Here is a 16,059-nt window from a genome sequence, read left to right on the forward strand (position 1 = left end):
GGGGACAGGTTTACACTGAGCCGCGACCTGGGATGACACGGCAATAACCCGGGTTATTTGACCAGTGTAAAAGGGGTATTAGAGGTCTGCAGGGAGAATATGAGTTAAATGTACAGTATGTTTGGTAGTGTATATAAATTAAAGAGTCACTAAGATTACAAAAACTTATACCATCAAGCAGTGATGTTTTATCATAGCATTTACTTATTGTTTACTTCAAAAACTTGGATCACCAGGTAATTTAACATAAATATTATTAGTATCATACACTGATCTCTGAATCTCCTGAAAATATATGGGAATCTGTTTGACCAGCCACTTCTCTACATAAAAGATCGGTAATTACTTAGGACAGAAATCAAAATGGTCACCATCGATGGTGCCATTGGTGCTTTGAATTGATGGCATAAAACCATTGGTGGGAAAACATTGATGGTTTCATTTATTGATGGCCACTCCTACTGTGGGCAGCGGGTCAATCAGGAAAGGGGGTGAAACTGAATAGGCAGGGACAAAAGGACAGGCCAATTGAAGAAGGGGCAGGACTGAGACGTGCCAGGGAGTAACAAAGCTCCATTCCACTGCGCCTGAAAGAAACAAAAACATTGCTACCTTCTCTGTCATAGATAAGTGACAATCGCAATCGATGACATAGCCATTGAAAGAAAGAAAAGCATAGTAGCCTTCTCTGCCATCAATGGAGGAGAAACATCAGATCTCCACCTTCGATAACAAAACCATTGTCAATTGGTGGCAAATATTGATGGTTGTCTCTATGCTTACTTTTAGATAACATGTTTTATCCAGTTTATCGGTTTAATATCCAGTAGTTTATCCATTACTTTTATAGATCCAGAAAAAACATCTGTTCAAAATCATGCTAACCACAGTTTGGGGCTGTCCCTCCAAAATTGGTATGGCTGGGAGGTATAAAAGTGGCTCATTGACACTTTTCCTAGCAGTGTAAGCGAGAACATTTTCCTAGACCTCTAACTGTGACAATGTAAGAAAAGTCCATATTCCTCCATCATTTACATACACTAGAATGTTTTTAACTATGTGAGATATATTGACAATTTAATATTATTTTAAAGGAATTGGTATTTAATGCCGGCGAGTGAATAGCCACTGAATCAAATACCGACAGCGGAACCCGATGGACCTAATTCCCGACTGGGGCTGGTAAGTAACCTAACCCTCCCCTCTCCCCGCGTGGCCAGACGCTAAGACAACCGGCCTACCTTCGTGCAGTATACCTGGTGTTGGTATTTTGTAGTGGAGCTAATGATAGGCATCAGGATTTTGACACCTATCTTTAGTCCCATGTCGGGCTGCAAGTGTTGGGATATCGGCGGGCGGGATAGCGCTCGCCAGTATCCTGACTGCATCCCATTTTAAATTATGTAGCTCTGTGTTTAGCATCATTAAAAAGATGAAATTTTTAAAATATATAATATGTAAATCCAGATTCTCTTTTTTGTTTGTGTAACTGAATTTATAATACAATCAATTATGTTACAAATCACAGCACATGTTGATAACAGAAAAATGCACGCTGTAAACTCTCATCCTATTAGAGCCAGTGATGCACAAATAGCACTGATTGCATCAGAACCCCACGGATAACACTAATATTTCAGTTGAGGCCTGTTCTCTGTTATTTGCAATGAATGTTTGCTTTTTTCTCTCTTCGCATTCACTGTATGCTTAGAATAACTTATTACCTGTATCTCTGACAGCTGGTTATATGTGTAGCTTGATTTTTACCACTTGCAGGCCCTGTAGATCTCACATTCCAAGCATAATTTAACCACTCCCCCTATCTTAAAAATGTGACACTAGCTCAACACGCTACCAGCCCTTTGCCCAAAGTGAACTCATGCTCTCAGCTAAACACAGAAGGACATACATAATAGCTTGCTAACTTTTACAATTTATTGTATTCCAGTTTCCTAGAAGAGGAGAGTAAATGCCAAGCAGGATATGAGTGTTCAAACCTGGTACACAGTAGGATAACAAGCAACACTGTACCTGCAATATATCACATTCTTTTCTCCAATGCGAGCCATACATCAGAGCCACGATTCCCCGTTTTGCCGATAAGCGATCTGATAAGAGGATCCGTGACCATCGATGAACGCAATCTGTCGGTAGATCAGGGAAAAATGCTTGTAAAAAATCCTGATTTGCTGATCCCGACCAAAAAATGGATTTCCAACATGTTGAGTTTCCCCGATTCCCTGAACCTGCCGTCGACAGAATGGGGAATTGCCATGACAGTAGGCTAGATGTATGGGCCCCTTAAGTTATTGTTTGGAGTTGCCATGAAAAGAGAACAATGACATTGTGTAATTACAATACTTTCATAATATAACTACCTGTAATATACATACAGTAGGTCTTCTATACGGAATGGGTATGAAGTCCCGGTGGATAAATAGCCGCTGATTCATATCCGGACGCCAGCAGCCCGAAGAGAGAAGATCCCGATAGGGCAGGTAAGTACCCTATCCCATCCCCTCTCTCCGCCATATCCCTAACCCTCCCTTAGAGGTGCCTAACCCTAACCTCCCCCCTAGTGCCTAACCCTAACCTCCCCCCGGGGGTGCCTAACCCTAACCTCCCCCCAAAAAACCTAACCCTAACCCCCGCTACACTCCCTAAACCTAACCCTCCCGCCCGGCTAACACTAAGGGCGCCCCGGACTTACCTCGTTCGGGCTGGTGTCCTTCGGCATTCCGGCGCTCGGGATTAAGATGGGCTTTGGTATTTCAATGCCTATCTTAAGTCCCTTGTTGGGATTTCCTTGTCGGTATTGAGACGCCGCCGGTCTGGTAACTACATCCCTTCTATACAATTTAAGATTAGGGATGTGCGCCGACCTCTGTGTTTTGGTTTTGGATCTGTATCTCCTTCAAGGTTTTGGATCTGGATGTGGTTTTACAAAAACACCCTTGCGTGGTTTGGTTTTGGTTTTGGAAATCATTAAAACTGCTGAAATCACATAATTTGGTCCTGTTATTGTTCCTACAATATTATTAACCTCAATAACATTTATCTCCAGACATTTCCAGTCAATTTTGACCACCTCACAGCTCACAATATTGATTTCATCCAGTTTAGGCCAAAAGGTTGCATTGAGCTAGCTGACTGAATAAGCTAAGTGCAGGGGCGTATCTATAGTGGGTGCAAGGTGTGCGGGGCACATGGGCCCCTGAGTCCAGGGGGGCCCTGCACCGCACACCCTGCTCCCATAGTATTTACCTCTCCGGAGTCTCATATCGGAGCGGGGGTCCGGTGCTGTAAAAACGACTGGAAAATGGCCGCTGCGGCCATTTTCCCATCGTTTGCGCATGCGCAGTACAGGAAAGATGGCCGCCATGGCCATTTTCCTGGTGACCTGCGCATACTCTATAGACTCTGGGTGCACTCTAGTGCCCAGAGTCTATAACTCCAGCGCTGGCCGTGCACAGCTCAGTGCGCAGCCGGCTGCCAGACAGAGAAGGGGGCCTGCATCAGAGACTGCACACGGGCCCCCTCCTCTCTAGAAACGCACCTGGCCAAGTGACAGCAGTGGGAGGCACTAACATGTGGCACTTCAGCTTCCAACATGGCACAGAGTGGAACTGCATTGGCAGACAGTATGGCAGTTTAATAAACTATAAAATTAAAAATGTCAGGCAGCAATGCTCCAAACAGCACATAATGCAAAGAAAAGAGGTGCAAGATGGAATTTTCCTTGGGCCATTCAAGACACCCTTATGTTGTGTGTGTATATAGTAAACAGGACAAGCACAGTTTAACAAACTAATCACTTCAGCGACAGGCACTGCCAATTGTGGCTGAAGCGATTGGTTTGTTTGGGCCCCCACAAAACAAGCTACCAACGGGCAGTTGACATTGCTGGCAAAGATCTTTCTGTGCACAAACTGGCTTTACAGAGGCAAGATGTTTTCCGCGCCATCATCATCCGATTCCTCACCCTCATCAATGTGTACATCTTCTTCACACATTATTAATTCTTCCCGGCTGGAATCCACCATTACAGCCTCAGGTGCCTCTGTCATTTTTGGATGTAATTGGCGGTAAAGGTCTTCCTCGTGAAATTTGTAGTTCATTTTGATGAACATCATCTTTTCCACATTTTGAGGAAGTAGCCTCCTACATCGATCACTGACAATGTTCCCGGCTGTGCTGAAAACTCTTTCGGAGTACTCACTGGAAGGTGGGCAGCTCAAGTAAAGCAAAGCCAGTTTGTGCAAGGGCATCTAAACTGCCTTCTTTTCCTGCCAGTAGTGAAACAGACTATCTAACATGACTATTTGGACGCTATCATTAAAATAGTCCTCAACCGTTCTTTGAATGATGACTGTATCAGATGGAGTCATGGTAGAGGTCTCATTAATTGTAGGCAATTCTTTTAGGCCCAACCAGATGTCAAAACTTGGTTGTGTTGACTCATCTGCATGACCAGTGGGTCTTTTTTTGGGAAAGTTTACCTTTTTCCTGGCAGCCGCACTTGCTGGAGAAACTGAAGGAGGAGCCATCACTGCATCACATGCCGCTTGAGCTGACAATTTCCTTACCAAAAGCTCTTTGCATCTCTTCACATCTGTGTCCAGTGGGAAGAAAGGAATGATATATGACTTAAACCTAGGATCCAGCATGGTTGCGAAAATGTATTGATCCTGACAACCCTTGGACCCTGGCAAAGCAAATAAAGACCTTGATCTACAAGTCCGACATACTTAGCGGAATCACTTCATTGCAACTCCTCTTTCAGTTTCTCAAACTGCTTTACCAACAGTCTAATTAGGGCAGGGAAGGGAAAACTCCTGCCCGGGGCCATATAAGGCCATCGGAATCATTTGGTCTGGCCTTCTGAGCTTTTTTCTGATAGCCTCATCTGGCTAATAGGGTGCCTAGAATGGCACACTGCAGTCAGAATCTATGCAGCAGTGCTGCCTGGAGTGTCCTTAGGACACTGCGGACGGTCACACCGCTGCCCATACAGCTCCCCGGAGCATCCTCAGGATACTCCGTGCATTGCTCTAATCACCAGCTGTTGTGGCCTGCCCTCGTGTGACATCACACTGAGGGGGCGTAACCTGCACAAGGCCTGCGAATAATGCTATATATATCAAAATGGCCCTCAGCAGAAAAAAGGTTCCCCACACCTGAATTAGGGGAATTACCTGACTCAAGCTGGCAGTGTCTGAACTCACTTCACAGGTGACTACTTGGAAGGGTTTCAGCACTTTGCATATCATGGAAAGTATTTTCCACTGAGCTTGAGTAAGGTACATTTCCCCTCCTCCTTCCTATGTCAAATTTGCACCACCAAGTTGATTGTATGAGCAAAACATGGGACGTGTTGGAATTCACCCTGCTGTAATGCTCTTTCAATATTGGTGGCATTGTCAGAAATCACAAATCCCAAGGAGACTTCAAGCAGGGTAAGCTATTTTGCAATGGCTTCCTTGAGTTTTTCTAAGAGGTTGTCAGCAGTATGCGTCATAGTGAAACCGGTGATACAGAGTAGCCTGCCTTTAAATGATCTGCTGTTTCTTAGATGCTGCTGTTGGTGCCGCTGAAGGCAATACACCTCTATTTACTCTGGCATGACAATGTGTACAGATGGCTTGACAATTGTCCGTATTTGGGTAAAAATTAGTCCACACATAAGAAGAGGAATTTTTTGTTTTATGCCCAGGCATGACATTGGGCTTTTCCTTATCATGGGCAACAACTATTTCTACTGGGGCCTGATTTACACAAACAACATCCTCATCAATAACATCCTCGTTATCAACATCCTTATTAGCATCAGCTACACAAATATCGTCCTCATCCTGGTGCAATTCCACAGAAGCTTCCTCGAGAGGATGCACACTTGGTGGAAGGAGGCTCCTCTTCAAGTACAGTTTTCAAAAGGTCAGGCTTACACATGGCACCCGCCAACACACTTAGACTCTCCTCAGGGATTTGTGACATTTTTGAGCACACAATTGGTTCCTGTGCCTTAATGATTTAAAAAAAAATTGAAACGTCTACAGGGAGAAGGGTTTACATCATCATAAGAGGAAGAATCACCAGTCATAAATAAAAGCCAAGGCCTTAGCCGTTCCTTGCCACCCTGTGTGGTTAAAAGGTATATTGCCAATTTTTTGTCTTTCTGCAGCTAGCTTTCCCTTTGATGTTTTTTTTTTTTTTTACCACTGTAAAAGATTGGTTCTTTGATTTTAGATGCCCTGAATTAAGCCCTGTATGCCCTTGGGCATCGACTTTAGTAGATGATGTAGACGGACTAGTATTGTCATGACTGGTGGCACTGGCAGCAGATCCAGCATTGGTATGCAGTTCCTGCTCTCCTCTCAACTGATCATTCTCCATATCAACAAACACGGAGGAACTGGGGCACAGAACACACGTCAATTTGTACCAATTTTAAATATTACACTGCAGTATCAATGACCTACAGTGTCACAATATTTTTTATGAATAAAACACTGCTCTACTACTTACAGTGTCACAATGGTATGCAGTCAGGAAGCCGACAGTCGAAATGCAGACCGCCAGCTTCCCGACTGTGCAATCCCAACTCCCGATGCCTATCATTATCCCTGTGCCGGAAGGCTGACTTCCGGTATACCGAACAAAGTTAAGCTGGGCAGCGGGCGTGGACAGCTGCATGGGGGGTGTTAGGTTAGGGGCTCCCGGGGGGGACTTAAGGTTAGGCACCCCCCTTGGAGGGTTAGGCGAGGGGAAGGGGGGGTTAGGGTTAGGCACCCCCCCAGGGAAGGGTTAGATTTAGGCTGCGGGGACATGGGTGCTAGGTTTAGGCACTTACGGGGGGGTTAGGGTTAGGCACTAGTAGGGGAGGTTAGGGTTAGGCACCCCTAAGGGAAGGTTAGTGTTGGGGGGAGAGGGTTAGTTATACTTGCCTTAATTACCTGTTGAGATCTTCACTGCTGCCGGTCTTCCAGCATCAGGATTTTAACCGCCGGACATAGGTCTGGCGGTCATTCATACCAATCCCATTACAATATGTGTTGAATATTACATTGTGTTTCCACTTAGTGTCACGATACATGTACTATGGTTACACATACATTGTCACAATACGTGTATGAATATATTACACTGCGGCCTGACCGACAGCTACACAGTTAAAAAAATAAAAATAAATGTAGTACACTGGGGTACAGCACACAAAAAATTATATTATTAGCTTTGATTTTTTTTTATGCTGGGCACCCTAGGATGGACAGATTACCCCTGGATGGACACAGCAGCCCCTGGATGGACACAGCAACCTCTGCCCTCTATTGACACAGCAGCCCCTGGATGGACACAGCAGCCACTGCCCCTGGATGGACACATCAGCCCCTGCCCCTGGATGGACACAGAAGCCCCTGCCCCTGGATGGACACAGCAGCCATGGCCCCTGGATGGACACAGCAACCCCTGATGGACCCAGCAACCCCTGCCCTGGACAGACACAGCACATCTGTTCACTTCACTCTCCACAGCCAGAGTGAAATGGCGCCGATGACCGGGTACCTTTATAGATATGCGAAAATCCGTCAGCAGGATGATGATGATTTGCCTCGTTGGATCCGAATCAGGCGGGAAAACACAAGCCGGACTCAGACCCCACCCGGATCGCGAAGTTCGGTTGGTTCCGGTTCTCAGGGAACCGAATACGCTCATCTCTGCTTAAGATATATACAAAGAAATAGTATATGGTGTATTTTATCAGTTTATGTGCAATTGTAACATAAAAAAGGTAATGTACCAATATATACTGTATGAGCTAGAGATGGCACAATTTGGACGGCTGCCAGAAAGTTACTGTGTAATCACACACATGAAGTCTCTTACATGTGTTTTGTATGAGGGAGAGAGGAACGGGCTTATTCAATTGCATGCATGCATAAAAAATATATTTTTGTGTGTACAGCCCTCTTTATCAACTCTGTCCCTTGGGGTTTATCCTACCCGACCTTTGGTGCTGCATTCGGCTTCATGCAGCTCGTGCCGCTCTCCGTGTGAGCTCACACACAGGCAGTCCACCTGGAAAGGACAGAAGCTGGCTCCCGAACCAAGATGTAACAGGTCTCGAGGGTGGTACCCACAATAGAGTGTGGTCTGGCACCTAATCTAAGGTCAATCAACGCATTTCTCCGCCTATCTTACAGTTCGGCGGCTTCATCGGGAGCAATGGTTTTCATCTGTGCATGCATCAAGGTCACACAGCGCATGCGTCCCGATTTTACACATACATTCAGCAGACTGTAGACTTGGCACCTGGAAGCACTATCACGTTTAGTAAATGGAAACTATTGCAGGAAAAACACAGGCTGACACCTGACTGGAACCATAGTGTAGGTTGCAGGCTGAACCGGACTGAAATTGGAATGATGGACACAGGATGGAAAAATTCAGATCAAATCAAACTGGAACCGGAGGCGACAGCAAGTGATTTAAACTGGACTTGTAATCGAGAAGGCTGTACCGGACTGGGACCGGAGAACACTGAAAAAACCCTTGAACTGGACCTGAACTGGAGGGTTTAGGATGTGACTTGAACTGGACTGGAACCAGAAGAGTATTTGCACTGGACTGGAACCAGCAGAGACAGGGGTCAGACTGGAAAACAGCGGCACTGAACACAGGCTGGAGGGGTTCTGGATGCTGGCAGGAGCGATAACATTATAGAGTAGATGGAACCAACTCGCAGGTATCGGGGTAGAAGCAGCTTGCACAGTCACAGGTACCAGGAGTGCTGGTTCAGATGGTGGATCAGAGTCAGCAGGTACACACTAGAGAGTGAGCACACAGAGGAAGCTATGTTCCACGTTGTTCTGAAGATGTGTTAGTCACGGGTGCAGGGGATAGGAGAGCAGTCATGTGAGTGCAACAGACAGACAGTGACTGGATGTTTGCAATCAGCTGATCTGATCCATTATGGCTGCGTCCATGCAGCTTAGGAAAGCTCTGACATCACCCTGGAACAGTATGACCCACATTATTGAAGCACCGCTGGACAACCTATGAGCAGCTAAGTCCCTGGTTTGTGACACAACCATGTTGATATTCTTATATCAATCTAATGAATTTTGCCATAATGTACTACACCTGGCTGAACCAGCCACTGTGGGAATGAGCTGGATTTCAAAAGGTCAGATTGAGGTATCTCTATCCATTGAGCGTCACAGCTTGCTGCTGATTCTGTTTTACAAAAACATATATATATATATATATATATATATATATATATACACGACAGGCTCAATCCACGGCACTCAACCATCTGGGGTGCCCTTGGTATGTGACCACACCATCTACATAAAAAATATCATACAAACTCGGCACTCACATGCTTTTCAAACTGCAACTCCTTTGAACATAGGGAATGTTGGTTCCAAAATATTGCAATAATTTGTTAAGCTGGCCACCGCTTCACGGTCATTCCCATCTAGCCAGTCCCTACACTGATTCTCAGATAAATTAACTTGATCTGCCATCTTGGGCTTAAGCTTGCATACATTTTAAACATGAAACTGGGTCCTGCCTTGGGTGTAGCCCTGGGTGTGGTCCTGTCTCTTTAAGGCAGGACCCAGTTTCATGGTTAAAATGTATGCAAGCTTGAGCCCAAGATGGCAGATCAAGTTCATTTATCTGAGAATCAGTATAGGGACTGGCTAGATGGGAATGACCGTGAAGCGGTGGCCAGCTTAACAAATTATTGCAATATTTTGGAACCAATATTCCCTATGTTCAAAAGAGTAGCAGTTTGAAAAGCATGTGAGTGCCGAGTTTTTATATATATATATATATATATATATATACACACACAGAAAATGTGTTCTCCCTCCGGGGATGAAGAGCACTGCACGGCACTACAGGTCTTGTAAAAAATCTTTATTACCACAACGTTTCGGGGTCCGCAACCCTGTCCTCAGGTGAATATACAGATAAAAAGACAAACAAATAATGCCTACCTTATATCCCTCACCACGCTATGTGATTTGCTCCCACTCTCCGTCCAGGCTCCGGACTCCAGCGAGCTTCCGGCGGGCGGCGGCCGATGATGACGTCACCCATCCTCAGGAAGACAGTTGCTAAGCAACACCAAATCTTACAACAAGCATTAGATTCTCAAACTATTGATAACAAAATCTTTGAGGCCCTGATTCAGAAAACTCCGATAGCACCTGTCCTTTACAAGGTACCAAAAATTCATAAGAACCCTACTCATCCCCCCGGACGGCCCATAATTTCGGCCAGAGGCAGTTTATATCAACCTATATAACAACTGTTGGATGTTCTAATCCAACCACATATAGTGACTAAAGCGACGTATCTTAAAGACACTACAGATTTCTTAAACCGGATACAGAGTATTACACAAATACAAGATCAAACCATTATGTGTACCATGGACATCTCAAGCCTATATACATCTATTCCTCACGAACTAGGACTGCAAGCCATGCAAGAATTCTTAAATAATCTCTCAGAAGATTTCGGCTTCAACAAGGATCTAGGGGCCTGATTCAGAGCCACTCGTAAGCAGCAGCTCGTTCGCTCTGAGCAATGTTTGCCCAACTGCGCATGCGTACGGATCGTTATACGCATGCGCGAACCAGTCAGTGCGGCCGAAATTCATGTGCTCGCAAAATAGCGAATGCCTGATAATTTGAGAGACAGAAAGAGGCGTATGTGGGTGGTAACAGGGGAAGGTGCTTGAAAACGGGGAGTGGAGATCCGATCGCAGGCGTGCTTAAAGGTCAAAACGGGCGTTTTATGGGTGTGCATATTTAAAACAGCAGCGTCATTGACCACGTCACTGGGTTCTTTTATAGCCAGAACTGCTCGCAAAATTGTGGTAGCAAAAACCAACCACAAGAATAGCGAGCAGTTCATACCCTGGTCGATGTACTCGATTAATCTAATAAATAGCGGACATGACGTAGGATGCGAGCGGCCAGGGGGCGTATTTTTCCAAAAAACGAACGCAAGTTTTGTTCGCTCGTTCAGACCTAGAGGCATGAACAGACCGCAAACAGCGAACGGTTCATTTGAATAGCCACCCCTTGTTTTAGAACGAACGACCGCAAATAGCGAGTGGCTCTGAATGAGGGCCTATATCTACAATTACTAAAATTAGTTTTGACACGGAATTATTTTTTATTTGATGGGACATTTTATTTACAGTTATCTGGTTGCGCAATGGGGTCAGCGGTGGCACCTTCTTACGCAAATATTTTTATGTTTAAACAAGAGTTATTTTTTTCACATATGTATCATCAGTATATTTCTTTTTTTCTTTTTTTTGCCGTTTCATTGATGATCTTTTTTTGCTGTGGAATGGAGGCAGTCAAGCGTTTGAAACCATGATGAATCAAATTAATATGTTACCTTCTCCTATTAAATTTACTTACGAGTGGAGTAATACCAGTATTAACTTTTTGGATGTTAAGTTGTTACTTGTTAACAAACAAATCTCTACTACTATTCATTATAAAGAAACAGATAGGAATACGTTGTTACAATCTAATGGTCATCATTCACCGTCTTTGAAAAAAGGTTTACCACTCTCACAAATGCTTAGAGCTGCCAGAATATGCAGCATTAAGGAAGATCTACCAACACAACTGGATTACATCGTGTCAAAATTTCATCAATGAGGTTACAAATTGACATCCTTATTGGAAATAAAGGAAACAGTTCTGAAGAAGAACAGAGATGATTTATTGAAGTCCGATAATTCTTCTAAAAATAAAACAGAGCAAACATTTCCTTGGATTACTACGTTCAATACATCAAGTCCAGTAATACCAAAAGCTAGTAGAGCCTTATGGCCGATAATTGCTTCAGACAAGGACTTACCCAGTCTTCGTTCAGTGAGACCTATGGCATGTTATAGACGTGGAAGAAATTTAAGGGACTTATTAGTCAAAACTGATATTTCTGGCATGGATATGATGTGTGCACCTGGAGTTAGTAGAAAACCTCCTGGGTGTTATAAATGCCCCAATTGTGTGACTTGCAATTATCTTATTAATGGAACAACTTTTAAACATCCACACACAGGGAAAATTTTTCATATCCAACACGTACTTACATGCGACACTCGTTTTGTTATTTATATTATTATTTGTCCCTGTGGAAAATACTATGTGGGTATAACTACCCGTAAATTTAAAGAAAGGATGGCACTCCATAGGTCCGCTATAAAAGCAGCATTAGCGGGCAAAAATATGGAACAGCCAGTAGCAGTTCACTTCAAGGAGTATGTCCATCAACTTACATCATTAAGATACAAAATTATAGATCATATCCCGGAATCCATCAGGGGTGGAGATAAATCAAAAGCACTTTTGCGGAGAGAGGCTTCTTGGATTTACAAACTCGACACAGTAGCCCCCAGAGGACTCAACGAACGTATTTCTTGGAATACCTTATTATGATCTATAATATTTCTCATTATGATTAACGATATATGATATATATTTTTTAAGTTTACTTTTCTGGATTTCCCTGTGTATCTCTTCTTTTTTTTGCATAGCCATTTTTTTAGGTACTCCCTGTTTAGCCCATTTAATAATTTTTTATATATAATGAGTTTTCTATATGGTTCTAAACTTTACAATATTGAGTTAATATCTATTATTATTGTATCCTTTAGGGCTTTACTATTTGGAGTAGTGTATTTATGGTGTTTTGTATTTTTATCCTACAGCCCCTGGGTTCCGGTATCCAGCTTCGTGTTGCTTAGCAACTGTCTTCCTGAGGACGGGTGACGTCATCATCGGCCGCCGCCCGCCGGAAGCTCGCTGGAGTCGGGAGCCTGGACGGAGAGTGGGAGCAAATCACATAGCGTGGTGAGGGATATAAGGTAGGCATTATTTGTTTGTCTTTTTATCTGTATATTCACCTGAGGACGGGGTTGCGGACCCCGAAACGTCGTGGTAATAAAGATTTTTTTTAAGACCTGTAGTGCCGTGCAGTGCTCTTCATGTGTATTTTAATTTGAGCAAAGGCACACAGGCAGTATCACACATGGATTGGAGTGCCGGTCCAACAGTATTATATATATATATATATATAATATATATTTTGCCTAGCCGCGGAGCATATCTAGCTATCCACAGCAACCGCTGGCAGTCATCTCACCACCAGCAGTGCACTGGTCATGTCAGTGCTTGGTATTCTCTCCCACTGCATCCATTGTGGTGCCTGTCAGCGCTGAGTCATCACTGTGGCACCCGCCCCCTGCCCTGCTTGCTCATACCCTTAGCTCCTTCTCTGCCTTTCAGAGATGAGGAGCATGAGGAGCATACCTGTAATAGTCACTCTTCACTACAGTGCTGCACTGCCAATTTTGTGTGTGTGTTTGTATGTGTGAGCCGAAGTCCTCACTGGAGCTCCGAACAACCTTGTAGCTAGTGAGATGGCTGAGTCATCTGGATGAGCTGCTACAATGTGCATCACAGCTCCTCCAAGGCAGCTCCCATGGGCCTTTCAGTGCTCAATTAATCCTCATCAGTACACAACACTCCTCCTCTCTGGTCAGGGCATCTAGGCACCGGTAGCATATTAAGTAAGCTGTATCTGGCTGTGTGTCATGCATGTAGTAGAAGGGGAGGTGTAGGTGTGTGTGTTAGGAAGTGGGTAATTGGTGTGTGGGGAGGTGGGGGGGACTTGCAGTATAAGATGCTGCACTTTCACTTTACTGGCAGGGAAGTGTGTAATTGATATGGGGGGGGGAGGGGAGGGAGGGTAGGCTGTCGTTTAGCCTAGGGTGTCAGGAGACCTTGCACCGGCCCTGCATGACATGAGTCTTTTATTCTCATTGCTTACCACAACATGTGAAATATATAGGTAGAGCGCTTGTCTGAATAATCACACAGGTAATTAAAAATTATAAAATTTTAACGACACTTGCATATTTCTATGCAATACATAATATCAATAATACCCCTTTCAGACATACAACCCGGGAAATTTCCTGCTCAGACCCGGGAATTTCTCCTGTGCAAATTCCCGGGTATTTGGTCGAGACCCCCCTTTCACACTGCAGTGTCTACCTGGGAAATTCCCAGGTCCCTTTCAGACATAAGCCAGTTTTTTTAGTTTTAAATACTACCGGCCTCTCCTCTGCTCTTCCTAACCTATCCCCTCTCCAGCTGCCACTGATGATGTCATCATCATGCAGCAGGCAGCCATCCAATCAGTGCAGCCTCTATTAAATAGTTAATAAAATAACTTCTATCTATAATATAATAACTCCTATCTACCCTAGTGGTCCAGCGGGAGTGCGGGCGGCCCGCTGTGGCTGCAAACCACCGGCGGTCTCCAGCGCCGGTGTGAGGACCCGGCCATGGTCGCTGACTCGTTTGTCAGCGCCACAGCCACCGGTGCGGGGGGTGATGAGCAGCAGCGGACACTCTGCACTGCCAACTCATTGTAATGAGCAGCAGCGCAGAGTGCTGTCAACTCATTGTAATGAGCAGCAGCGCAGAGCGTCCTATAGGACGCTCTGCGCTGTCAATGTAAAAGCTGCTTGGTGCTGCCCGGGAGTAGTAAATTCCCGGGTAGCACCATTCAGACAGAAGCAGGGTAATTTCCCGGGACTTAAGTCCCGGGAAAAACCCTGGTCGATTGCAGGGGCGGCTACCCGGGAACATGTTCCCGGGTAGGTACCTTTCAGACAGACTAGGGTACTGCCTCAGACAAATTCCCGGGATTCTCGAGATGTCTGAAAGGGGTATAAAACATAAATAGTGCAATAATCTGTTCACGCTCTAAGAAAGATATATTCACAAGACCCTTTCCTTAAAGATATATAATAAATCAACTCAGCATAATCTGAAATCCATGAAACATGTTGAACCTATATGGATGAGCCCAAAAAGGGTTAATTAATTGTTGTAATCCAAACGGTCTTCTGTTTACTTTATGCTGGTTTTTATAGATACATTTGTCATTTTTAGTTCACAAGTATTTAAACACCCATTGGTGAATATTATGGATATCCCTGTTATGATAAGCACTGTCATCAGCATATATTTTCTATCTTTGATGCTGTGCTTAGTCCACCTGCTGTATTGTGGATTCAAGCATATATAAACAACGCTGGAATATTTGCAACATACTCACTGGTAGATGTCTTCACACAGATTTGCTTTTCAACCGCTCATCAGCGAGTGTAAGCTGGTTACGACTGCACTGTGTCACGACCAGGGTTTCTCAGCATAGGGAATGATGGGTATTACCTGTGAGGGAACTGTGGTGTGGTCCTTCTGGTGGAGGGGTTGGTGTTCCTGTTGGCGGGCGTTGGCTGTGTGAAGTGTTCCGCGGGCACTGTGTCATTCTGGCCGGGGTAGGCCTGGTGGTGTTTCCATTCTGCTCTGGTATGGGCGCCGCCATCTTGCCTCTGGTCATGTTACTTAGCTGCTCCAGTCCTGGCGTGTCACATGCTCTCTCTGCCCTATCACGATTCTGCACTGGGTACTAAAGGGAGTACAGTGCTTCCCATAGTTGCCAGTGCAACGTGTTTCACAGCGCATGCTGTGAGAGAGTTCCTGTGCTCCTGAAAACATGTCTGTTTGAGTGCTCACCTGTGCTTTTACTGATTCCCAGCTTTCCAACAGCCTACATCACCCTGCCTGCTCCCAGTCTTCTGCTGGAACTATCCTACACCTTCTATCTACACTTTGCCTGCCAAAGGACCTGAGTGTGCAGTTAACCCTGTACCTACACTGCCTCCATTTACCTAGCTCTCTAATTCTACACTGAGCCGTCTCAGTACAACTCTCCATTCAATTCATCAGCTACTGCTAAGCCAATTACTCTATAACCTCTCTGGATTTCATCTCACTAGTATGAATCAGTAACTGTTATGCTGTCTGCAGCCTTGCAGTGACCTTTTAGATTACAAAGACTTTTTATTAGATCTGCCACTACCCGGACATTATTCTTACTTCACTCCAGTTTCTAATAATCACCATCCTCTTAATATTCTGGACTTGATTTTATTATAAAACT

Source organism: Taudactylus pleione, unplaced genomic scaffold (genome assembly GCF_031769625.1).
Source record: "Taudactylus pleione unplaced genomic scaffold, aTauple2 ptg000038l, whole genome shotgun sequence".
NCBI lineage: Eukaryota > Metazoa > Chordata > Amphibia > Anura > Myobatrachidae > Taudactylus > Taudactylus pleione.